General features: G+C 42.2%; 1 protein-coding gene across 1 annotated transcript in view; it reads right to left on the minus strand.

Annotated features, from left to right (window-relative positions):
- The window catches only part of LOC136559720 (protocadherin-15-like), a 767,555-nt gene that overhangs the window by 465,024 nt on the left and 277,598 nt on the right, over window positions 1-24,933 (minus strand). The window contains exon 14 of the mRNA XM_066555080.1: window positions 14,536-14,613. The gene's annotated coding sequence lies outside the window, so the exon portion shown is untranslated. The remainder of the gene's footprint in view (window positions 1-14,535; window positions 14,614-24,933) is intronic.

Consider the following 24,933-nt stretch of genomic DNA (forward strand, 5'->3'; position numbering starts at 1 on the left):
ATCAGAAAATATTTGGGTTGAGAAACAAATAAATGATATTTTGGGCCCTATTTGAAAGGGGATGGAAATTCTTCCCTCTCAGCAGTAACTTATGAAAAAATAATTAAAAAAAAGAAGAAAGCAAGCATAAGGGTAGATGCCCATGCTGGTGCTCTTAACTTCAAAAACTACTGATTATGCACTTCATAGATTTTGCTTTTCTAGATCCCACTGAGTTTCACAGAATATAAACAGACCAAGATACAGCTACATTGAAGTCAGATGTCGCCAATAATTTTCAGTAATATTTTTATGAGGTGAACATAAGGTTTAGCATCTGCAATCTGTCTGAGCTGCTGGGATGGTTTAAAGGTACCAAGCTATCAGATTAATCAAATTTTGGGAAGAGCAAAGAAACAAAACTGCATATTAAGCTGAAAAAAAAAAAAACAAACCCCACACTGATGTGTATTTTAGAAAATATATGGTGCAGTCAGCATGCCCAGTAACCTCCCATTATTTACACACAGTCAGCTGTAAATCTTTGGGATGTGTGACCCAGGAATGCCATCTACCAATAACCCTGAGACATCAACAAAGCTTGTGAGTAAATTGTAGCACACATCAAAGTAAGCCAGTCTGACAATGAGAATCTGGGTGTTTAAACTGGTGTGCTTCACCTGGAATTGATATTTATTTATGTATTTGTTTCCACCCTATTTTAGGGTGGAAAACTCCAAGATCACTGAGTGCAGTTGTTACCCAGCTCTGCCAAGGCCATGACCAAACCACGTCCCCAAGGGTCACATAAGCTTCCCTGAGGAACAGAACCCATACAAAACATGATGGCAAGAAACGACAAGGCTGTGACATAACCCTGAAAAGACCAAAAATACTCAGCTAAGTTCATAAAACAGCTGATCTTTGTAACTCATCAAAGCCCCAAGGGAAGGATGTAAATTTATATTCTCTGAAAATGTGGCCCCTGGAGCCTAAAACACAGTGTGGAAACGAAGAGAACAGAGATCTGGCTGGAGAACCAAGTCCATTTTACCACTGACATTCCTATTCTTTCCACTGCCAAAAATCTTTCTGTTATTGCAACTACAGCTCTTTCTATAACACACAAGAATTCTTCTGACATGTGAGCAAGCAGGTGGAGACAGCCCCTGCCTGAAGTGGGAGATTCAAACTCAGGGTGCTTGCACATGTGAAACCCTTCTTATCACACATTCCCAGTAAATCCTCACAGCAGGAGGGGTTCACTGCTGCTCCTGCACCAGAGGAGCACAGCTCTGCTGTGAAATCACTGGGACTGATCTCATTTTGATGTCTATCACTTGTCTCTAAAAACACACCAATTCAAGCCCCGATTCTAAGAGGGTTTCCTGCAAAAACCCACTGCTGCCATGTGTTGATGGCACACCCACTGAAGCCTTTGAACAGGGTTAGCTGCTCCTAACCCCTCAGCTGGGGAATGGAAGTGCAGAATCCATCCAGCAGTTTCCCACATCCTGCACACAATGTCCAAACTCAGCAGCACTGAAAACATGATTTTGATGGATCCAGCAATGGTCCCACCACAGGGCTGCAGCTGCTATTTGACAACTGAAAACACTTCCAAGTGTTCCACTGATTTCCAAAGACTTCTGGACAGACACCTCTGATGCCAGTGGTGCCTCCTGAGGCAGCCAAGTGGCCTCTGAGGACAGGAGAGGACAAGGATGGCTGGAATGGGGACCTGTTCGAGTCCTAGAATGGTTTAAAGGTAGCAAGCTATCAGATTAATCAAATTTTGGGAAGAGCAAAATTTGGGAAGAAACAAAACTGCATATTAAGCTGAAAAAACCCACACTGATGTGTATTTTAGAAAATATATGGTGCAGTCAGCATGCCCAGTAACCTCCCATTATTTACACCCAGTCAGCTGTAACTCTTTGGGAAGTGAGACCCAGGAATAATCCTGAGACACCAACAAGTCCTGTATGTAAATTGTAAAGACCCTCCAGTCCAACAAGTCCTGTATGTAAATTGTAAAGACCCTCCAGTCCAACAAGTCCTGTATGTAAATTGTAAAGACCCTCCAGTCCAACCCTTCTGCCATCTTCCACTAGACCAGGCCTTGCTCCCAGAGAGGTCTGGAATGGGAAAGTTGAAATCCATCCTCAGGAAACGATGCACTGGTTTTCAAGCAAAGCCACAGCTGATGTTTCTGCTGTCATAGGAAAAACAGTTTGAGGGGTTTTTTTTGCCTTTTAAGTGGAATAATAAGTTCCTTCAAACTTGCAAAGGAAATGTCATGTAGACATGGGAAGGAAGAGATGTGGGAGCTAACAGGAAAACAGCATTAATTATACAGAACCTGACAGGTAGAGGAGAAAACGTTATGCTTTCCAAAAGGAAAAGAATGAACAGATGATTGAGATTTGCCATCAGGCCCTGCATGTTCCTCCCTTCTGGACCTGTGAAAATAAATCCCAGGATCTCAGTTCAAAGTCACCTGTGCTGGATAAAGCTGCTCACCTGCCCTCATGTTCAACCAGAGGGTCAGGGATCTGCTGGTCCTTTTAACTTCCCTTTTCCTTGTACTTCCCACTGTGGAGCTGCCCTCAAACCCAGACACTGATCCATGCAGATAGGGTCATCCCTAAAGGATCAAATTCCAACTTAAATCAGAGAGGGAAAAGCTTTGTCTCAGATCACAAAATGCAGAGTGAAAAAATAATGAAGAAAAAATGATTGGCATTGGTTCAGCATTTTGGCAGGGGTTTTTGTTGGGATTTTGGAAACTTCTATAGGGAAATACAAATGGGTCTCCCTGGAGCTCCTACATGCAGGAGGTGCTCTTGCACTGTGACCATGGCTGCTCCTGATTATCTGAAAAGGAAAAGATTTCCCAAGGCATGAAACTGCAGGAGCCAAAACAATTCATGGGTGCTTAAGCCCAACACTGATTGCTTCCTTCAAGGAATGTTTTGTTTCAGGTTTTTCCCTTCGATCTAATGCCTGCATTTGTCATTTAAACAAACACTCCTAATTTACTCTTGATTTCATAATGCAAATTACTTTTTCTGTTACTCCATCTATTTGGTTATTTAGCTTCTGCTTTATTTACCAGTTTGGTTTGCATATAGATCTCCCCCTAAGCAAGCCCTACATCAAGGGCTACGTTTATTTTTCCATTCATTTTCTCCCACTGGTTGTGTGATTCAGATTTGACCACAGAAAATCAGGTGAGAATCCTTTCAATGGAAAATTCCTTTTGTTTCACCCAATCAAGCTCCTGGCTTCCAAAAGTTTGCAGGTCAGGGACTTCTTAGGCGAGAGTTTATTTTGATTTTAAACCATTTTTCTTCTATTATCACATGCAATTTCCCCTTTTAACTTTTTGCCTAATTGCAGTTATTTTCATCACATATTCTGATTTTATGTCCCCTGTCCCCCTTCCTTTCATATTCCCTTGGTCTCCTCCTGTTAACCCCAGGTGCTCAAATTTCCTGTGATAGATCACAACAAGATTATAATTTTCAGGAAAAATCCTTCAGTACTTCAAAATAGATTGAGATTTTTGATTGTGATAAAATCTACCTTGCCACACACCTAAAAGTTCACCAGGTAACCAAGAACTCATTAACAAAAAGTGGTTTGGACACAATTACAGCTAAAATCTTTCATTTAACATACTCATCAATCTGTTACACACAGTTATTTTTGCATGTTTGTACTCAGCACTTGAGTGTGTGATTTAGTAAAATACAGGCCTTGATTACAGAATTGAGGATGGGAGATTTTTTTTTTCCAGAACTTTTGCCCATCAGTAAATTATAGCTCATGGACAAAAGTCCTCTCTCTGAACGACCAAAAACTTCACATATCTGAGGTGATGAGGCAATCAGAGACAGAAATTGAGTGGCATGAAGACATAGAAACCCAGGGGTAAATAAAGAGCATTATTGGATTTAAAACATGACAGATCATAAGTCCTGAAAAACGCTTCTATTTCAAATGAATAAATAAATGCTACAAGTTGACAACATGACACAGGGACACACCAACTGTCACAGCAAATAACATCAGATAAAGAGAGTCAGGCCACCAAAATCACAAGCCCCAGAAAATCTTGTCATTTTTATACATTTCTGGCTCAAATCATTTTGAGTCATTTTGCAGCTTTATCAGAAAAGACTGCTCATATTGTACTTTCATTTCCTTGAAACCTCAGAGGCTTCTGTAATCATTGTATTTCCTTCAAACCAGAGCTCTTTAATAGACAAAATACCCTAAAATAGCTCCAATTTTGTGAGGAGCTAAGTGGTGTCTATACCCCATATAATCTGTTAAATGCCAGGAGATGATAAAGGAAAATGTGCACAGATTTTATAAAATAAATATTCCAGAAATAAATTACATTATTTAAAAAAAAGAGAAGGAACAGCAAAAGGATTTGGAATAATGGAATTATTTAGGTTGAAAAAGGACTCCAATGGAGTCCTTGTCACCAGCCCAGAGCCCTGAGTGCCCTGTCCACATCTTCCTTGGACACCTCCAGGGATGGGCACTCCACTTGTCTAATTAATTGATTAACCTGATAATTTTATGTTACAAAGTTGGTCTCTTATTTCTCAATGTCTACACAGAAACAAAACATCCTTAGTGACAGGAGCTCCATTTTCCACCTGACCCCAGAGTTTCAGCCTCAAGGAGGGAATGAGTTCTCTCTTTAAAAATAGACTCACACACACAGTCCTTGATTTGTTAACCAAGACAATTTGGGAAATCTCATACAAAAAATGAACGTATTTCATTCCTTGACCATTTCTTCTCTACCAGGTCACAGCCTAGAGGCTTTCTTCAGGAAAACTGTGCAGCAGGAGGAAGGAGTTTCCCCGCCTTTAGTGCCCTGATTCTGCCCCAAAATGCCACACATGAGCTATAGAGGTGTCTATCTCCATTTCACCTCCTGGAAACCTGCAGGAAATAGCTGACACTCAGACATATTTCTACTTCTTTCTGGCAGTCATCTGTGGTTTTTTCAGGTGTTCTCCTGCACTTTGATTTCATCCCTTGATAGAGTATTAAACCCCTGCCTGGTTAAGAGCAACTGACAAGGAACTCTCTGTACCCACACACTGATGGAAGTGACTTGCACTTGAACATCCCTGCCCACATGGTTCAATAGAAAACACCTTGGGGTTAAAAGACTTTAAGTTGCATTTGTTGCACTTGGAGAAAAATAAAATTGCTAGCTAGGTATCAGGTATTTCTTCCATTTATGTCCAGTTTTAGGTGGTTAAATATTGTAGTTGAATGTTTTGACCACGGGAAACTCAGTGAATCAAGGCAATGCTGGTAACCTAATTTCCAGCACTGCTTTTATTTTTTAGGATGGATTTTGTCTGTTTTCATTATTTCCATTATTTCATACTTGCTTCAGTCTCTGTGCTCATACACCCCCACCACATGCTTGCTCTTCTTCTCCCTGCTATCACATTTTTAATATAATATACAGTGACATAATATATGGATGTACACCATTACTTCTCTCTGAATTAATTTTTTCCTGATCTTGAGAAGTGTAAATCCAATTGCTGCCAGGTTTAACAGGATGAGAGTCAAGATTTACTGGGCTCTGAACCACAGCCTGGTCTTAAACATGACCATGGACTGCAGCTGAATAGGTTTTTTTTTAATAATCTTTCCAACCTTTATCTCTTCTGAGGAGCTACTTGCCTGCAACAAAAGATAATGTGTAATTTGATTAAAGATGGATATTTCTCCTCCACAGCACAAGTAGATAATCTACTTTAAAGTAGTTTGAGCTTTCATGATTCATCCTGGTGAATGCCCCCACATAAGGGCAGTTGCAGTGACCACGAGCAATAAAAAAACATTTAAATAGAAAACATTCCAGTTTGAAGAGAAGCAGCAGCTTCAGAAGATATGAGTGCAGCAAGGCCTTTTTTCCTGCTATGCTCTCTTCACCCTTTTGTTAGGAAGAAGATTGAGAGTGATCCATTTAGGCTGGGCTTTGCCTCAGCTTTGTGTCTGCGGTGCAAGGCAAGGAAAGAAATGCAAACAGAAAACATGACAGCTGTACAATCCCCTGAGGTGCTGCCACAGTCATGCAATCACTGAATCAGTAAGGCTGGAAAAGACCTCCAGGATCATCCAGTTCAGCCCTTCTACCAAATCCCAGCACAGCCACTAAGCCACACCAGAAAAATCCCCATCCTCTTATTTTTTTGAACATTTCCAGGATGGTGACTCCAGGACTGGCCTGGGCAGCCCATTCCAAAGCTTAACACATGAAGCATTGGTTAAACTCAGGGGAAGTTGAACTTGAAACTTGAAGAAAATTCGTCACTTGGAAAAAAGAAACAAACCACCAAAATGAGCAACCTAATGAAAAATAAAGTATGAATAACAACTTCTTAAAGGAACATATTACCAGTGACTGGAATGGAAATCAGCCCTCTTCAACACTAATTTTGAATAGATAACATTAATTTATAAATAAGCAGTTTTAGCATTACATCCAATATCCCTCTTGCTCAGCACACAGCAATTAGAGCCCTTGAGAAATCACACTCCTAAAAACATTGCTTTGCTTGGCACAATCAGTTGGCTGCCTGAGAAACTGAAGGAAAAGCTTGCTCACCCAATATTTCCAGTGGCCTGATCACTGGGATCATGTGGGAGCTGTACAGATTCAGTAGCTGCTCAGGATTTTCACTGCTGTTTGTAACTTTTCCTTGTCTGGATGTGGAAATCAGTCTAGCACCAGCAGAGCCACCCAGACACACAGCAGATCTCCTGGGAGCTGAAGAAATTAACCCAAATTAAACCTGACAAGTTCATGCCATGGCTTCCAGAATCCCAGAGTCATCCAGGCTGGGAGAGATCTTCAGGACCATCAGCTGCTCCCCAGCACCACCAGCATCAGCCCTAAACCACGTCCCAAGGGCCACAGCCAGAAAACTTTTGAATTCTTCCAGAAATGGTGACTCCACCACCTTCCTGGGCAACTCATTCCAGTGCCTGACCATTCCCTTCCAGTGAATTTCTTGGTGATAATTCACTTGTGGGAAATTTTGGAAGGAATTCAAGATGGGACCTCTGAATGGTTTTTGATGATGTGATTTATTTTCCTTATGTTCTACACAGGCAGAAAGGGTGAGTTGGGCTCACATTGTTACAGCATGGTTCAGAAGGTCACAAGACCTTCAGTTACAAGACCTTTTAAGGATTTATTGACCAATAAAACACTGCCAACAAGGATATTTATGTTTTTGACCCAGTCCTTAAATATTTCATCTTATGGACCCATGCTACAGTGTAAGCTTTCTTAAACAATCATGTTATGACACACAAACCTACACTACTGCATTTTAAACTTCTTGTTTACCCTTGTAACTGCTTTTATTTTTATATCTTAAACTCTAAAACTCCAAAGTTTCTTTTACTCAGCTTAACATGTCTCTGCTTTAAACTCTAAATCCACACTCTCACTTCTAGCACCTAAGTTTGGAAGCCTTTTCCAAGGTCTCAGATCAAATCCTGTGTTTAATTCTAAGCTTTGGCTTACAGACCCAAAGTTCTGAGAGTTCCTTACATTTCAGATTCCAACATTTTTTCCCCCTAATATCTGATTTGAATCTCCCCTGGTGTCACAATGCTGCAGGACTGTTGGGGATGAGGTACCTGTCTAAAGCCCTGACATCACAGACATGGAAATCAGTAAATCTCAAGCTGAGGCAATGGAGGAAATTTCACATCAGGCATAGAAAAAGTTCTTTTTCTTTTTATCCTTTATAAAAACTGGGACTAAATTAAGTTTTAAGTTAGTCTTATCTAAGATACCATGGCAGGGAGTTTGAGGGTGTATATGGTCAGTCAATATTTAAACTCTCTAAGCAAAATATATTAGGCAAATATATTTAATGACATGAATGCTATATACACATATATATTTAATATATAAATTTAGACAAATTTAAGAGATTTTTGAATTTCAAAACAGACAAAAATCTGCATCCAATTTTGAGACAACCCTCACCAGACTGATTCATACTTTGAAACCACGTCCATGTAACCTTGAAGGAATCAGAAGCATTCATTAGGGACAAGACTTTTTTTTTTAATAGGTTTGATAACACAAATCTGGTGGGTTAAGAAAAGAGATGGAAAAGTGTATCTGCTACTCCATGGCACCAGTCTGTAACTGTGTAGGCAGAACTGTCTATGCAGCAATGCCCCCCAAACCCAAGCAAATTGCACAACCTGTTTCTCCAGCTGGGGATTTACACCCCCCTTCACCCCCCAATTTACAGAGAGAAGGAGCTGGGACTTCAAAAATGAGATCTTTATCCACAAGCCTGTTTTGAGCATAAATTATTCCACTGTGGCATATGGAATGCTTGGCAATATTTACCTCTGACTCACCAGCTATTCTCTGGTAAGATGGAACACTAGACTGGAATGATTTGAATCCTGGAATGGATTGGAAGGCACCTAAAAAATCTCCTATTCCACCTCCCTGCCAGAAGCAGGGATGTCGCTGACTAGAACAGGTTGCTCAGGGTCCCATCCAACCTGTCCTTGAAGGAAAACTCAAGTAAAATTCAGAAAATATCAAGATGTAAAGGTGCCATCAAAAGGTGGAAGCTTCTCTGCATTGAAGGAACACTAAAACACATTTCAGGATTTCACTACTGAGCCCACATCTGGAACTATTTTTGGCATTTAAAAACACATTATTTGTTTTCAGTTGGGAATACCAAGCTCCTCATTACCACAAAAGCCCTGCTGGAGAGTCAAAAATCACTGAGGCTGGAAAATCCCTCCCCTGTGCCCAGTGCCCACCTGGTCCCCAGCCCAGAGCACTGAGTGCCACCTCCAGCCCTTGCTGGGACACCTGCAGGGCTGGGCACTGCAAAGCTCCCTGGGCAGCCCCTGCCAAGGCCTGAGCACCCTTTGCATGCAGAAATTGCTGCTGCTGTCCAAGCTGAGCCTCCCCTGGCCCAGCTTGAGGCCCTTTGCCCTTGTCCTGTCCCTGTTCCCTGGCAGCACAGCCCGGCCCCCCCTGGCTGTCCCCTCCTGGCAGGGAGTTGTGCAGAGCCACAAGGGCCCCCTGAGCCTCCTTTGCTCCAGGCTCAGCCCCTTCCCAGCTCCCTCAGCCCCTCCTGGGGCTCCAGACCCTTCCCTGGACACGCTCCAGCCCCTCCATGCCCTTCCTGGACTGGGGACCCAGAACTGGACACAGCCCTGGATGTCCCTCAGCAGGGCCTGCCCTGGGCCTGTGGCCACCCCATGGGCCTTCTAGGTCCACAATCAAGTGCCCCACACAAATTTTCTCCAAGAACAGGCAAATGACACCATGGAAGCTTTGGGCTGTTCTTAATCCACCCCTTCTGTCCCAAAACATCACAGAAACAGAACCCCTTCCCTTCCTCCACACCTCTGACAGCGTGGTTTGGAATTGTAAACAGCTCCAAAACCACTCCATGGACACAGATAGAATGGGATTTGGATGGTGCAGCTGCTGGAAGGCTGTTCTGGGTAGGTGAAAGAAAATCTAACACTCCCCCTTGTTTACAGCAGGTAGCAAGGAGACCCTGCTGGCTCACACTGTCTCCTAAATGAACTTAAATGGTGACAGCATCACTGAACAGACACCTGACCCACCCTACATATTTCTGCCAGCAAATCTGTCAGGGCAGGAGGGGAAGACATCCTCTCTTTGCAATCCTCCAGGCACAAATGCACCCCGGTGAGTGCAGAACATTTCTGCTACTTCAGCCTGTGCTTCAAAGATCTCCTGTGATGACACAAACACTACAGATCCTGGATTTCTGTTTGTTCCAGAATGCTGAGCCATAACACAAAGAAAATTTATTCTTTTTCAGAGCAAAGTGAAGACAGGAATAGGAGTAGTTAATGCAATTTTATCAGAGATGGAAACACTTCAGAATTAAAGGCACGTCTGGGAGGGGGATTTAGGTAGAAAAACTGAACAGATATCACTGCTGGTGTACATCCTGCACTTCCCACCTGTGAGCAGCTAGGAAAGAACATTGCACAAGGCTAGCATTCCAGCAGGAGGCCTGTTTTATCTGACCAAAGCTGCTCAGCAGAACACTTCCCCTCAGCTACGTGCCCCTCTGAGCAATGCACCAATTTGGCTCCCTCCACAAGGACAAAACTTGATGACAAACACCCCCCTCTGACACCAGTCAGTCCATGAAGGCACAGAAATGCTGCTCCACTCATGAAATAGCAAATAAATGAACAGTCCCAGGGTTGAGAGACCCAGGGTTGATCTTTGAAAGTGGCTACTACATGGAATTTCCATGCTCCTTCCTCTTGGAAGGGGACAACTGAGTATCACACCATCATCTTATTTCTTTAGATATTTCCCTGAGTAAAGAATATGAGAAAACAAGACTGTTCTGCTCATTACTTCCAAACATCTTCCCTGGGAAACAACCCAACATCAAAATATTTTATCATCACACTCCCAACATCTAAAAATTTGTGCTTGTCTGGCTGTTTGTGTCTCCATGCTGCCCTTCTCCTGAGGTTTCTGCTGCCTCTAGACACAGCCACCAACACAAAAATGTCCTTTCTTGTCTCTAATAACACCTTAGTGCCCAGGTACTGAGCCCCTGGAGCTGTGACACAATAACTTTCCTTTTTTCAAGGTATTTACAATTACACAGATTGCTTGCTCCTTTTATTTTTAGCATTCATTTTAAAGCCCAAAGAGTTTCATCTGCCCTCCCTTCCCGTATATTAGGCCCTCTCATTGCTTCTCATGCTTTTAGCAATTATTTTAACAATTCCTCTTTCCCAGGGTTGTCCCCATGAGGAGGCAGTTGGGAATGCTCCAAGAGCTTTGCCCACCTCACCACCCCTCTCTGATGGATTCCTCCTCACCTTTGATGATCCCTTTAAAACTGCAACCCACCAATCCCAATCCCATTCCAGCCCTCAATCCCACCAGCAAGCAGCCCTCAGAGGAAACTTGTGTTGTTTGAGCCACTCAAACCTTCCAGCTGACAGGAATTATCCTCTCACAGCTCAAGAAACTTTGTGGGGTGAGTACAGCAGTCCTGAAACCTCAATGCTTAACACTGAGCTAACAACAAAATATCTCCCAATGCAAATGAAACCAAATAGCCCAAACTCCTGCCTACACCCCACACTTCCAAATAGCCAAAAGTCCTACATCAAATAGCCCAGACTCCCACATCCCACCCTTCCTTGTGTGATTCCAGGTCAGGGACTGGGAAGTATCCATGACAGAGAGTCCACCTGATCCACATCAGCTCCTCATTTGCATTTCATCCTGGGAAACTGAGAGCTCTGATCACAATGTCAGCATGTGTCAAAAATTCATTTCCACGTTCCACAAACTGTCTTTAAAACCATCATGCTTCAAAAGAAATTCCAGGAGAATTTGATGTTCAGAATATTCCCATCGATTTATGAATTCAAAAGCTGAAATCAATTCTCACTATCATGGTTTTAGTTTTACTATGAAAATGAATTGAAAATATGGACCAGATTTGTGCAATTATTTATCTGCCTGTTAAATATATCAGCTCAATGGCAGCCTCCTTTGAACTGGGGAATGGTGATGCACTGGTTCCAACAGAGATTTTAGGGAACAGACTGCAGTTTGCCTGGGCCTCTACAGATGGTCTGGAATGCAAATACAAGGGAAAACCTGACAGAAAACAAACATGCCACTGTGCTCCTTAAATGTAGCTGCCCCTTAATGTATTATTACAACACAGAATCTACTAATCATGGAATTATAGAGTCCCAGAATGGATTGAGTTGGAAGATAGTCCCTTGATTTTTTACCTTTTTTTTTTTTTCCCTTGTTCATCAAGACAGACTGATCATTTGAGTTTCTATTCCATCAAAACCTGCCATTTTAGAATTTTAATTTTAAGAACATTTTGGGCATCATTGAGGAACTCACTTTACTGAGAAGGCATTGACAGATCCCATCAAGGTCTGGCAGACTTTGGGGTGTCAGCCCAGCACTTTGGGACACAGGCAGGCAGAGCATCCATGTCCACCTCCTGTCGTGTCAGGAGAAGATAAAGCCCCACAGGACACCCAAGAGATTGGAATGTTAATAATGCCTTGACTGAAAATACCATTTCAGACAACCATAAAGAAATGAGACACCTCAATGACATCATCATCCTCATCCCTGCCACTGTCACCACACCCCCACAAGGGTTAAATGATTTCTGAGATCATTCCAGCCCCAAATGAGCTCAAGCTTGGCACGTACAAGATTAGAGGGGAGAAAAAAAGGCCACTCTAAATTATGCTCAACAGTGACACATTGCAGTTTCAGAAACTCAGGAACATAAATCAGTATTAAGTTTCTGAGCTCTCTTGACAAGAAAAACCATCATATAATTACAGAATCAAATGAGAGACATGCCCACGGTGTAAGTATTTGTAAGCAAGTTGATATCAGTCATACTTTAGAAACAAATATCTCATTTACAAGCCAATTTGAGCAATATAAGCTGCCAAATTGAGCCTGAAGCCTGAAACCCAAAGTCTGCAGGAAGAAGCCAGTGCTCTAATTTCCTGCATGACTGGAGACACAAAAGTAAGACCAAAGTGTCATTCTATTAAGGCTCAGAAAACATGCTTTTAGAACTCGGGTGGGGTTTAATTCCTTGGCTTCCAGACTTTTAGAAACAAAACTTAAAGCAGCTCAGTGCTGAGGCTTAATGGGCTGAAGGCAATCTGTGTTAATGGAGTCCACCCTGGAGTGGAGTGGATTTGCTCCTCTCTGTGTCTTTAGCTTGGAAATAGCCAGTATTTCTTTCTTCACTTTATTATTAGTAACTGTAGGGATGAGAAATTATTGATCCATCTAAGCTGTCATCTTGTTTAAACTTCAGACTACTCATGTGCTCTAGGGACTTCTGTTGTTTGTCCTAAATTAAATAATTTTTAGGAACTCAAAGGGATGAAATTGTTCCTCCCCTAATTATGCATTTCATGCCTTGCTAAAATCCTTAACAAAATTGAGTCAGTGGCTTGTGGCTGACAGGGCATTATTTGTGGGGAAAATCAGCCCACACTTGAGTGGCTAAATTGACAAACAACCAAGCTGAAACTTCCTGATTTCAACAGCAACTGATTATCTTGAACTGATCTTTGAAAGTGGCTACTACATGGAATTTCCATGCTCCTTCCTCTTGGAAGGGGACAACTGAGTATCACACCATCATCTTATTTCTTTAGATATTTCCCTGAGTAAAGAATATGAGAAAACAAGACTGTTCTGCTCATTACTTCCAAAACATCTTCCCTGGGAAACAACACAACATTAAAATATTTTATCATCACACTCCCAACATCTAAAAATTTGTGCTTGTCTGGCTGTTTGTGTCTCCGTGCTGCCCTTCTCCTGAGGTTTCTGCTGCCTCTAGACACAGCCACCAGCACAAAAATGTCCTTTTTTGTCTCTAATAATACCATAGTGCCCAGGTACTGAGCCCCTGGAGCTGTGACACAATAACTTTCCTTTTTTCAAGGTATTTACAATTACACAGATTGCTTGCTCCTTTTATTTTTAGCATTCATTGTAAAGCCCAAAGAGTTTCATCTGCCCTCCCTTCCCGTATATTAGGCCCTCTCATTGCTTCTCATGCTTTTAGCAATTATTTTAACAATTCTTCTTTTTTTCCCCCCACTAAATATTGTATAAATATTTATATTGCAATATAAATTGACAGTAGACTGCATTTACCTGGTTAATCCCCACAGCTTTAAAGAGAAATACAAGAAAACACAAGAACCAAAAAGAAACAGGTTCAGGTTCCCAGCTGTGACAGCAGCAGATCAATGTTTGCTGTGCCATCTTGACTTAAGTATCTTTTCTATGATCATTTCTCCAATTTATATTCATTACAGAACACCTGCCAGATCTGTTACCCAAATTATTTGGTGTCCCTGTTGTATCCCCCAACGTGTGAAAGCACCTCTTGTGCAATCAAAGCTCAAGTCTGCTTTGAGAATCACCACATAAAAAAAGATTGATTTTCATCCTGGAAATGTCAGACTTCTGCCTATAATGCTCAGCTACATTTTTCAGGAGCAGTAAAGTTCAAAAAAGAGCCCCAGCCCTGACACATCTCCGACACATCATGATGGATGTGACAGTTCTGCTGCTTTACTGCCAGAAACGTCCTGCTACAGAATGAGGCAATCAATGAAGGATAATAAATCTATCCCAGACCCCAGAACTATTTTTTGTACATGCAGAACAGCAGAAATGACACATTAGTTATACCTGTGGAGGTAATAAACCATCACACTTTCTTTACTGTTACACAATTCCAGTTAAACAATTTAATCTTTACCTGTTTTATCTGTTCAACACTTTGCCATCACAACTCCCAATATGCGTTTTCAAATTATTAATGGAGTGAATTAAAAATAAAAGAAAGAAAAAAGAGAGAGAGGGAGACAATTGAAGACACACTTTCCAGTTAAAAGAAGAAGTTTTCTTACCATTTTTTCTGGTCCCTCTGTCAGCCAGGAGAACAACTGCTGCTCCAAAGGAATGTGCTGAATTACGTTCCCTTCATCCTGGAACACATTGCTCCTGATTAATACTGACTCAGAAATTTTACCTTGAGTGCACAGCACAAATACATTTCATTTCCCCTTTTTTGAGAAGCCCTGTGTTTGAGATAAATTACAGCAAGTTTGGAAAAGTTAATTTGATGTGCATAAATCAAGGCTTGGCAGAGAAAGGATTGGTTTGATTTATAACTAATGCCTTTGGGTGTATTCTCCCACCTATCCTTCAAGTAACAGCCTTGATTTCAGCAAGAGGGAATATACTTCAAAATAAGTATTTTCTGAGGTCATTTGACCACACCACCAACAAAACAAGCCCAGCTGTGCCAAACACAGTGATTTAAAATACATGAGTTCATTTCAAATTTTCACTACACAGGCGCAATAAATTTGAAAACTGTTGCAGGACTAGATTGATGGTTCCTTGTGCTTGTGTATGATTTCCAAAATACATCCATGGATCACTGTCATAATTCTATTTCTCCCATTATTCTATACATTCATAAGCACACAGACAATATTTAATGCTGTACTAACTGAGTTTGGATGAGGCAAAGCACACAGCACAAGCAGGTATGTGACTAAAGCTCTGTAAAACTTAGAATTAGGAGGAATTCCAGGACCAAAGAACTTCTCTTTATTGATTTGGCTGTTCCTAGGCTTTTTCCTAAGCTTTTCCTAGTTTTAAAGGCAGGAACATCCTGACACTCTCCCTCTCCTGAAGGGCTGCATTTATAACCAGGCTGAGGAAGGAACAAGAAGCAAAGTTTCTTTAGCTTTGCACAAACCTTAAATAAATTCATAAACCTGTAGTGGGGACCTGGCTGTGAGGAAACACTCAAGGTAGGAAATGAGTTTGGATGACACCAAAATCCCTCCTGACTACTTGGTGGTGGCCCTTTGCTCCTGAGGAGTCCCATGAAATGTTAGAGGCAAAAAACCAGAACAAAAAGCAGATTTCAGCATGTCTGTGCTTGGACACAAAGCAATCTCAGCCCACCAAAGAAATGATCATTTATTTTTGTGTGTGGCCTTGTTGTCCCCTGGTCAGACACAGCTTCACTCTCCCGCTTTTGGGAAGGGCAGGGAGGGAATGAATTCTCCCAGTGCACACAGGGAAAACTACAGCAGGATCAGGAGCTGCTGGCCATGGCTGATAGTTGAAACGTTCCCATGACAATCCCTCTCATCTGTGCATCTCAGAGCTATTTCCAGCAAGCATATTTTGGTTTTTGTCCAAGTGAGAACAACAATGCATTTCCTGAGGAAATGAAAATTAGCAGGAGCAATGCAGCACTGCTTTGTAGCTGCTTCTGACAATTAATAAATTAATATTATGTGGTGAGGGAAGAGACTGAAAATAACCCAAATGGTTATTGCCCTTCAAGCTGGATGATGATTTTTTAGAGTATTCTCGTGAAATCCTCTGAAAATACTTTGTAGGAACAGTTCATTTAAAAACAAAGCAATAGCTCTAAAAAAAAGTAAGATTTTGATAATTTTTTTTCCCTAGGAGCTAAAATAACATTTGGAGAGTTCTTTAATTTTTTAATGATAGGAAAATATTTTGCATTAATATAATGAAGTTGCTCATTATACCCAAAGCTATTTTTAGATTTCCCATAACTGGCATAACAGTTCACCTAATCATCTCTAATTTTAATGCAATCCTTTTAATTCCTGATAGAAACCTAATTTTTTAAACAAATGTTAAATAAATAGCAAGCCTGGAATTGGTACAGCTCTTGCAGCATTGTGCCATTCCCAAGCACATGAAAACATTCTGTAATACAAAATTATTCATTTTCAGTTGCCATTCCAGCTCAAAAACCTATAAAAGCTCACCAGATTAACTTTCAGCAATAAAAGATTTGAATACATTGTCTTGATTAGCCAAATTTCTTTAACTTCTTTCATGTATTATTAGCTCAACTCAGATTTTCCAATCTGTTCATTGGTGTCCTTGACAGAGGAAAAAAAGGAAGGATTTTCTGGACAAGGAAAGGAGCAGGGTGGTCTCAGGTAAGGCAAGGGCTCTCAGAGATGAGAGAAATTCAAATTCCATCTTCCAGCCCCTTCATGATCTGCTGACCTGATTTGTGCTCATAAATGAGCAGTAGGGATTTAATTCCAATCCAAAGGACCAGGACCCAAGGAGATTTCTCCAAAATCTGATTTCCTGCACTAACAGGGGCAGCAGAACCGCATTCCCCGAGTTCAGGGGAGCAGGGCTTTGTCTTTGATGGCTCCCTTCACTCATCAGAGGGCTGGGACCACCCTGGGTTTGGAGCAGCAGCAGGAAGGGAAGGTTGGTGCCCTCCGCCAGTGAAAGCCTTGGCTTGGTACAGCAGAGAGCAGCTCTTCCCTCTAGCATCCCAAATTCCAGTGGCATAGCAAGGGAAGCAGGCAGAGGGAATGGTCAAACCTCCCTGATGCACTGGCTTTGAAATTCTGCATTCTCAGCCTGCCTGACAGGTTTTATATTCTATATACTCTGATTTAAAGTTTAAAAAAAACCCCTCAAGTATATCTGAAGTGAATGAAAGGATTGTTTGGTTGTTTATTTTGGTGAATTGGAGAATTTCTGTCTGGAATCACAGAATCCTGGGTTGCCAGGGTCCCATGAGGATCCAATCCCATTCCTGACTCCAGCCTTTCCAAAACCATCTGCTTTCCTTCAGGGCTTTTCATGTCCAGCCCAAAGAAAGGATAAATATTGCAATATTGCCCTTCTTAGGGTAATTTTGTCTTTTAAATCAGTGCAAGGGCAACAGCATGAGCAGAAGTTTAATCAGCATCCTCCCTCAGCTCCTCTCACTGAATTTTGCTGATTGTGATTCTAAATGCTGCTGAGACTCAGCTCCTAAAAATGTGTCATAACAACTCCAACAGCACTGACACTCTGACCTTCAACTCTAATTAATTTTAACAGACATGGCTGTGTTTTGAAAAACTAAAAAAATAAAGATCTGCCCTGCTCTTTTCTAAAACAAATAAAAAGCTAAGAGTCAGCCTACTGAATACACACATAATGAGATTCACAACGAAAATAAAGTTATTAAAATGGCTTCTCCTTATTGAGCTTTAAGAAAGGGGGTTTGACCACAGACCACAAAAAACCAATCAAAACCAAACCAAAACTCACCAGAACAGTGCTACACTAAGCCCACATTTAAAACAAAAACAGTTTCAAGCTAAAAGCAAACAAGATCTAGGTAAGTTGCATGTAATTTTCACATTTGTAGTAACTTTTACCTGTATAATAAAAGGAATATTTTTTGCTAAACCCTTCTGAGACCTCACACTGCAGGTAGTGAGAGAACCTCAGGATCACCTTTCCTTTGGGAAAGTCACTGTAGAGTCACCTCAGTTATGTTGAAAACAAAACTAATCACTCAATTAATTCAAAACCATAAATAATGATTTTTTTTCTTAATGAGATAAAAATATAGTCTATTTTAGGTCAGCCATGTTTTAGTCTATTTTAGGTCTATTTTAGGTCAGTTTTTATAGCTACAAATAATAACATTAAGGCCTTGTAGGAAATAAAATAGATTTGGAATTAAAACCCATTTATCACTCTGTGGCTTTACAGAGTTTAACACAGAGGTTTTCTTTTCACTTTTCTGTAGTGTCTACTTAAACTAATGTGACTGTGAGAGACTTCAAATCAGTGAAAGACTAAAACCCCACAGACTCCTTTCTTTCATTGATCTCAGACTTGTGAAGAGCCTGTTGCTCAGAACAGCCCAGGAGAGGTGGAATTGTGAGAGGGCATAAGGCAGTGTTGCATTTCATAATAAAAATGTTTTCACTCCCCAGGAGATGAGGCAATGAAAAAACTCAACCCTTTTTACATCCTTTAAACACACTTTGCGTGGCTCTCCCTTCCTCAAGAGAGAGAATCTATTCCTTGGATAGGAGAAACAAATCTGGGTTGTGCAAGGGCAGTGAGTGAAGAGCTCTCTCCATGAATATCCACCTACTCAGACACAGAATAACCAGCTCCTGAGGCAGCAAATGGAATTCATCCCTTCAGCAGCTATGAAACACAGAACACTAAATAATTCAGCTCCCAAACACTAATTACAGGGTGTTGGCAGCAGGAGCTGCCAGCCCTGAGGATGCAGAGATGACCCCAGGATATGCTGATGTTCCCTCTGACCCCTCTGGAAAATGAGCCCTGCCTTAAAGAGAGGTGCATGGCCACGATGAGAGGGGCTTTATAAAGAATTCCCACTGTCCTCAGCTTGAAATGCTTGGGAGTAAAGACAATTTCCCAGAGCACATTGAGACCACCCGAGTGTCACAGACAACTTTTATGGAAAATCCTTTCCTTAGGATTTTTCCTCCTGAGAAGCCTCAGGAACACAATGTAAACATTGATTCTCTGCTGCTGTGGAATGCAACAGGTGCATCTGGGATTGGCCCATGTTTGTAATTAATGGCCAACCACAGCCCAGCTGGCTCAGACACAGAGCCCAAGCCACAAACCTTTGTTATCATTCTTTGCTATTCCATTCTTAGCCAGCCTTCTGATGAAACCTTTTCTTCTATTCCTTTAGTATAGTTTTAATGTGATATATATCACAAAATAATAAATCAGCCTTCTGAAACATGGAGTCAGATCCTCATCTCCTCCCCAATCCAAGAACCCCTGTGAACACGGTCACACCTCAGGAAAGTGTTCCAGTCCCTGCTCACATAAGGATTAATGCTGTTAATGTCACCTGGAATTCCCACCCTGTGTGAGGCAGGGCAGTGTCAGACAGAACCATCAGCTCTGCCCACTGCAGGGCCACAAAGCAAATATTCCCAGAACCCCAGAGCAGCTGGGGCTGGCAGGGACCCCTGGAGGTCACCCAGTCTAATCCCTCTGCCAGGCAGGGGCACCTGGAGCAGGCGGCACAGGGACACGTCCAGTTGGGTTTGGGATGTCTCCAGAGAGGGAGACTCTCCCCAGGCAGCTGTTCCAGGGCTCTGCCACCCTCCATGGAAAGCTCCTCCTCATGCTGATGGCCACTGCTGCTCATCCTGTCACTGTCACCCTAAACAGAGCCTGGCACCCTCCTCTGGCAGCCCCTGGAGATGTCTGTGTGGACTGATGGGATCCCCCTCAGCCTTCCCTGCTCCAGACTGACCAGGCCCAGCTCCTCTCCTCATCAGAGAGATGCTCCAGACCCCAGATCATATCTGTGGCCTCTGCTGGACCCTCTCCAGCATCTCCTTGTCCTTCCTGACCTGCAGAGCCCACAGCTGGACACAGCACTCCAGATGTGCCTCACTGGGCAGGGCAGAGGGGCTGGATCCCTCCCTGACCTGCTGGCCATACCCTTCCTGATGTTCCCAGAACCCCAGTGACCCTGCAGGCCACTCTGTCCACTCCTGGTCACCTTGTCTCCACTCCTGGACACCTTGTCTCTCAGCAGCACCCCCAGGTCCTTCCCTGCAGGGCTGCTCCAGCTCCCCCCAGCCTGTGCTGGCCCTGGGGGCTGCAGGACCTGCATTTCCCTGGCTGAACCTCACCAGGTTTCTCTGCAGCCTCTCAAGGTCCCACTGAGGGTCAGCCCAGCCCCTGAGGGATCCAGCAGTGCCCCCAGCTCTGTGCCAGCAGCAGCTCCCACCACGGGCACTGCCACACCAGGGTCTGATCCCAGACCAAACAAGATCCCCTGGCCTGAAATTCCATGCTTCCTCTGATCTTTCCATCACTTTTGCACCTCACTGTGGTACTAACAGAGCCAGAGTACAGAGAGGTGCCAGAGACTGATTTTCTGCTGTCTTTCCTGGTGTTACCTGTCCATAAGAGCAGGGGGTTTTGTCACTAGGACAAGGCCTGGTCACAGAGAGTGATGCCAGCTGGAAAGCCCAAGAATCCCCTGAGGATGGGGTGAACAGAGGGATCTGTACCCAAAATATTCTGCAAGGCAGACCCCAGGTGTATTCCAGGAAAGGAAGGTCCCAAAGCTCCCATATTTCCCTTTAAGTGCTGGTTCCAGCAATGCCATACAAGTGGTCCCCACCATCTTCGTCCTTGGCTCCTTTTCCATTTATCTCCCTGTGTTCAGACATGACACAATCACAACATACATTATGATGTACAGAATAGCCAGAAAAAATAACTACAGCTGTCACTCTGGTGGACAAAAAAAAAAAAGAAGCACAGGTAAGAAATGAGTCCAGCTGCAAATCTGCATTATCAGAGCACCTTAAAAATGCTAAAGATCAAGTATTTGTTCTGATTTTCAAAAACTACTGCAAGCCCAGGTATCTCATCAAGCCTTTCCAAAAGCATCTGCTTTCCTTCAGGGCTTTTCATGTCCAGCCCATAGAAAGGATAAATACTCCTTTAAGTGGCAATGATTTCTGAAAGATGAATTTTGCAGTGATTTATGCTTCAGGCAGTGTGTATGACACTGACAGGAAGCTCTAAACTGATGAGTGTTCCTGCATTGCTCTTGCACTGATTTAAAAGAAAAAAAACACCCTAAAAAGGGCAGGATTTGCTTGAATTCTGAAAACAGAGTCCCACTCTTAAAGGATGGCAAGAGCTGAGGAATAACACTGATGTGGTGATAAAGATTTTCTTAGGAGGACAACAAAATTCCTGGGAAATGTATCCTGACATAAAAAATTGATCAGATGATCTGCTCTCCATGGCCAGCAGTACCTCTGGAATCAGTGTTCCATGGTTAACAATCACAACATAGCAATAACCAGAACAATTATTTTGAGGATAAATGAAGGAAATCAGTTTAGCCATCTCTGCTAAAGAGAGATAATTATGATATTTAAAGCCAAATCAATGTATTTATAGATTAATACCCCATGGCAACATACTAAAAAATGGGAATTGAGGAAATAATTTAGTCTTTCTCTAGTATCCCTTCTCCAAACCCTGAAAATTTTCTTCAACGTGGTTTTTTTTCAGCATTAGTGGCACCTGCAGCCAAAGACAAGTAGGCAAATTAAGCACCTTGCACAGGCTCAGCCACAGCAGCTTCTCTTCTCCCAGCTAATTAAAGGGTTTTCCTCTGAGCCTGAAGCTGTCTAATCAGGGCAGAAGCATTCCCCCATCATTAGGGATGACTTGAATCAATCCTGCAGCAGGATGCAGACTCAATTTCCTATTTGATTTTTAATTATAAGCTCTAGATACCAATTTCCCTAAGTTTTCAACATAAACATTAAAGAAAACCAAACACCATGACTGAGATTTCACAGTCTTTTGTTATTCATAAGTGGACTAAAACCGAGCAATTTTGCTTTCACAAAAACCAGGCATAATCCAAATGACTACAGAGCTCAAATCCCTCCTCATCCAATATCGCTGATCAAAACCAATGCAACAGTCAGGCCTGAGATAAGATCTCTGTATCATTCTGGCAGCTTTATTGTTATTGTTTTTTAACTCTTGGTAGAAATAGGGCCAGAAAATCTTTTAAGAGATCTTTCATTTCCTTTCCATGCCTTACAAGAAAGAGAATAAGTATATTGTAATGTGCTAAATAAGACAGCAGGTTTTAAAACACGGTGTTGGCTGACAGCAGCACAAAGAGTAAGAGAGTTTCTTAATCAGGTTTTTTTTTTTTTTCTGGGCATTGACTCTGGAATTATTGACTACTCCAGGAAAAAAAAAAAAAGGAAAAAAAAAAACCAACAAAAAACCCCAAAAAACCAAAAGAAAAAAAACAACAACAACAACAACAAAAAACAAAAAACAAAACAAAAAAAAAAACAAAAAAACAAAAAAAAAAAAGCAAAAAAAACCCAAAAAACAAAACCCCAAAGAAACAAAAAACAAACAAAAAAAACCCCCAAAAAACCGAAAAACAAAACAAAAAAAAACCAAAAAGCAAAACACCAAAAATGCCCAAATAATAATTAAAAAAAATACACAAAAAACCCCAAATAATAATTAAAAAAACCAACCAAACAAACAAAAAAAAAACAACAAAAGAAAACCAAAACCCCAGAACAAGCAAAAAATCCAAATGGTTGCAGGGCAGATTCCACTTTAAAAAATTCTAGTTTCTTCTTTGTTGTTTTGTATAGGGGCTGAGAGAGGCTGCTGTGCTCTCGGTGCCTTTAACAGACAGAGGCAAGGCTGGAGGAGATGAAAGAGGCATTTTCTCTGGAACTCCTCAATTCAGCTGTGAAGAATTTCATCTTTCCCTTTTACCTCGGCAGTGCAGCTGAAGAAATGCAAAATGCCCAGAGTGCACAGAGATATTTCAGTGCAGCTGCATTGTCTCAGCAAACAATAGAGGGCCTGGAGGAGAGCAGTGCTAAAAATAATTCCCCAGCTGAGCTCAGGAGGAGAGGACTCATCTCAAACCATCCCTGTTACCCTCATCAGGGCACTTGTGCACCTCTGGCAGCAGCTGGTGCCAGCACATCACCAAACCCAGAGAATTTATGAAAAGAATGAATTACTGAGTGGTATTAAAAGAACAACTGGAAGAAAACTGAATTGGGCACTTGGGAAGAAATTGGAGAGGTAGGAGCTGGCTGTGCTTTGTCATCTGCAGCACAGCTCAATAGAGAAATAGAAAATATATAGCAGAGCTCATTCCAGCCAAGGAGACACCAACAATAAAAGGAAGTTCTCAAAACGAGTGTGGGCACCTTCAGTTTTGGGGGGAATAAACTCTTTATCAGGTGGGTAAAACCTGGGGGGCCAAAACAGACTTCAACATCAGAAAATTCTCAGGATAATTCAGTTTAAGCCATTCATGTACACATGGATTGAAACATGATTCTGAAACTACAACAGAAAGTATGGAAAATAGAGCAGCTTTCCTGGTTCCATTTCTAGTCCACCTAAGCCCAAAGCAGCTGCAGGTCTGAAATCCTTCCCAATTTGTCCCAAATCTGCTTTCTCTCAAGATATAAAAGTCAAAATACACATCCTTCCTCCAGGAGGGGTTTGGTTCACAGGAGGGGAAGTGGTAAGAACAGCTGCAGTTACTCAGATAAAGGCAACTCAAGAGCTGAACAGCAAGAAAATAAAAAACAAAACCCAGAACAACACACACACACCAGAAAAACCACACCTGAAAAAACAACAGCTGAAAGGACTTTAAGACATTTGCTTGAGTGAAACATATCTGTTAAAAAAAATCTTAGCTTGGAACTGCAATTAACACACGATGAAAATTATTCACATGAAAGTGTATTTAAGCAAAAGTCATTAATGTGGTAATTTTAGTGATAATTAGCAACAGATGTGAAAAGTTTCTACACAAAAATTTAAAAGCAATAAGCCATATAAGACACTGAACTTTTTTCACAGACAACCTTGTGGAGTAGGGTGCAACCCAGAAATGAAAATCTGGGTTTAACCCACAGTAAAATCGAAGTCACACATTTAAAAATAAAGGTATGGAAGCAAATTAATCATCTCTACCAGATTAGAATAAGAAATAAGGCCATTTAGGGGCCCAGATCCTATAGAAGCTCCATGTTCAGAGAGATTCTTTTAGGATGCTTTAAAAGTCACCCAGCCCAGCCCTGTGACTACACTTTAATTCCACCCTAGGGCTGAGAGTCCCCAAAACAGCACCACCTCTAAAGCCTGGCTCAATGAAACCTGCTTGAGCTGCCATGGTTCAGCATTAAAGGCAGACACCAAAATATCAGATGGGATATTGGGAATGAGGAATTGTTCCCTGGCAGGGTGGGCAGGCCCTGGCACAGGTGCCCAGAGCAGCTGGGGCTGCCCCTGGATCCCTGGCAGTGCCCAAGGCCAGGCTGGACTTTGGGGCTTGGAGCAGCCTGGGACAATGGAAGGTGGGATGAGAAGAGCCTTCAGTCCAACCCAATCCCTTCCATGATTCCATGAGAATTTAGACCAGGACAGAAGCTCTCCAGTTCAAAGCACACCTCAGGAGAGCCTGGCAGTGATTCCAGCCCAGGACATGGAGCATGGAGGTTCCCCACAAGGTTGGAGCCAGATCCATGGAGCAGCAGGAGCATCTCTTCTGGCACAGCCAAGAAAAAGCTGCTGGGCTGAGCTTGCAGCTCTTGCTGCCTGAGCCGCCCCCAGCGAGAGACAAATCCCCACAGAGTGAACAACATCATCTGCAGAAGCGGCCAAAAAGGTCAGGTGGGACCATTCCTGTAGGATGTCCAGTGTGACCATTCCCATAGGATGTCCAGTGTGGCCATTCCTGTGGGATGTCAGGTGTGGCCATTCCTGCGGGATTCCAGGTGTGGCCATTCCTGCGGGATGTCCAATGAGACCATTCCTGTGGGATGCCAGGTGTGGCCATTCCTGTAGGACGTCAGGTGTGACCATTCCTGTGGGATGTCCAGTGTGACCAT

The sequence above is a fragment of the Molothrus aeneus genome, chromosome 8 (assembly GCF_037042795.1).
Source record: "Molothrus aeneus isolate 106 chromosome 8, BPBGC_Maene_1.0, whole genome shotgun sequence".
Classification (NCBI taxonomy): domain Eukaryota; kingdom Metazoa; phylum Chordata; class Aves; order Passeriformes; family Icteridae; genus Molothrus; species Molothrus aeneus.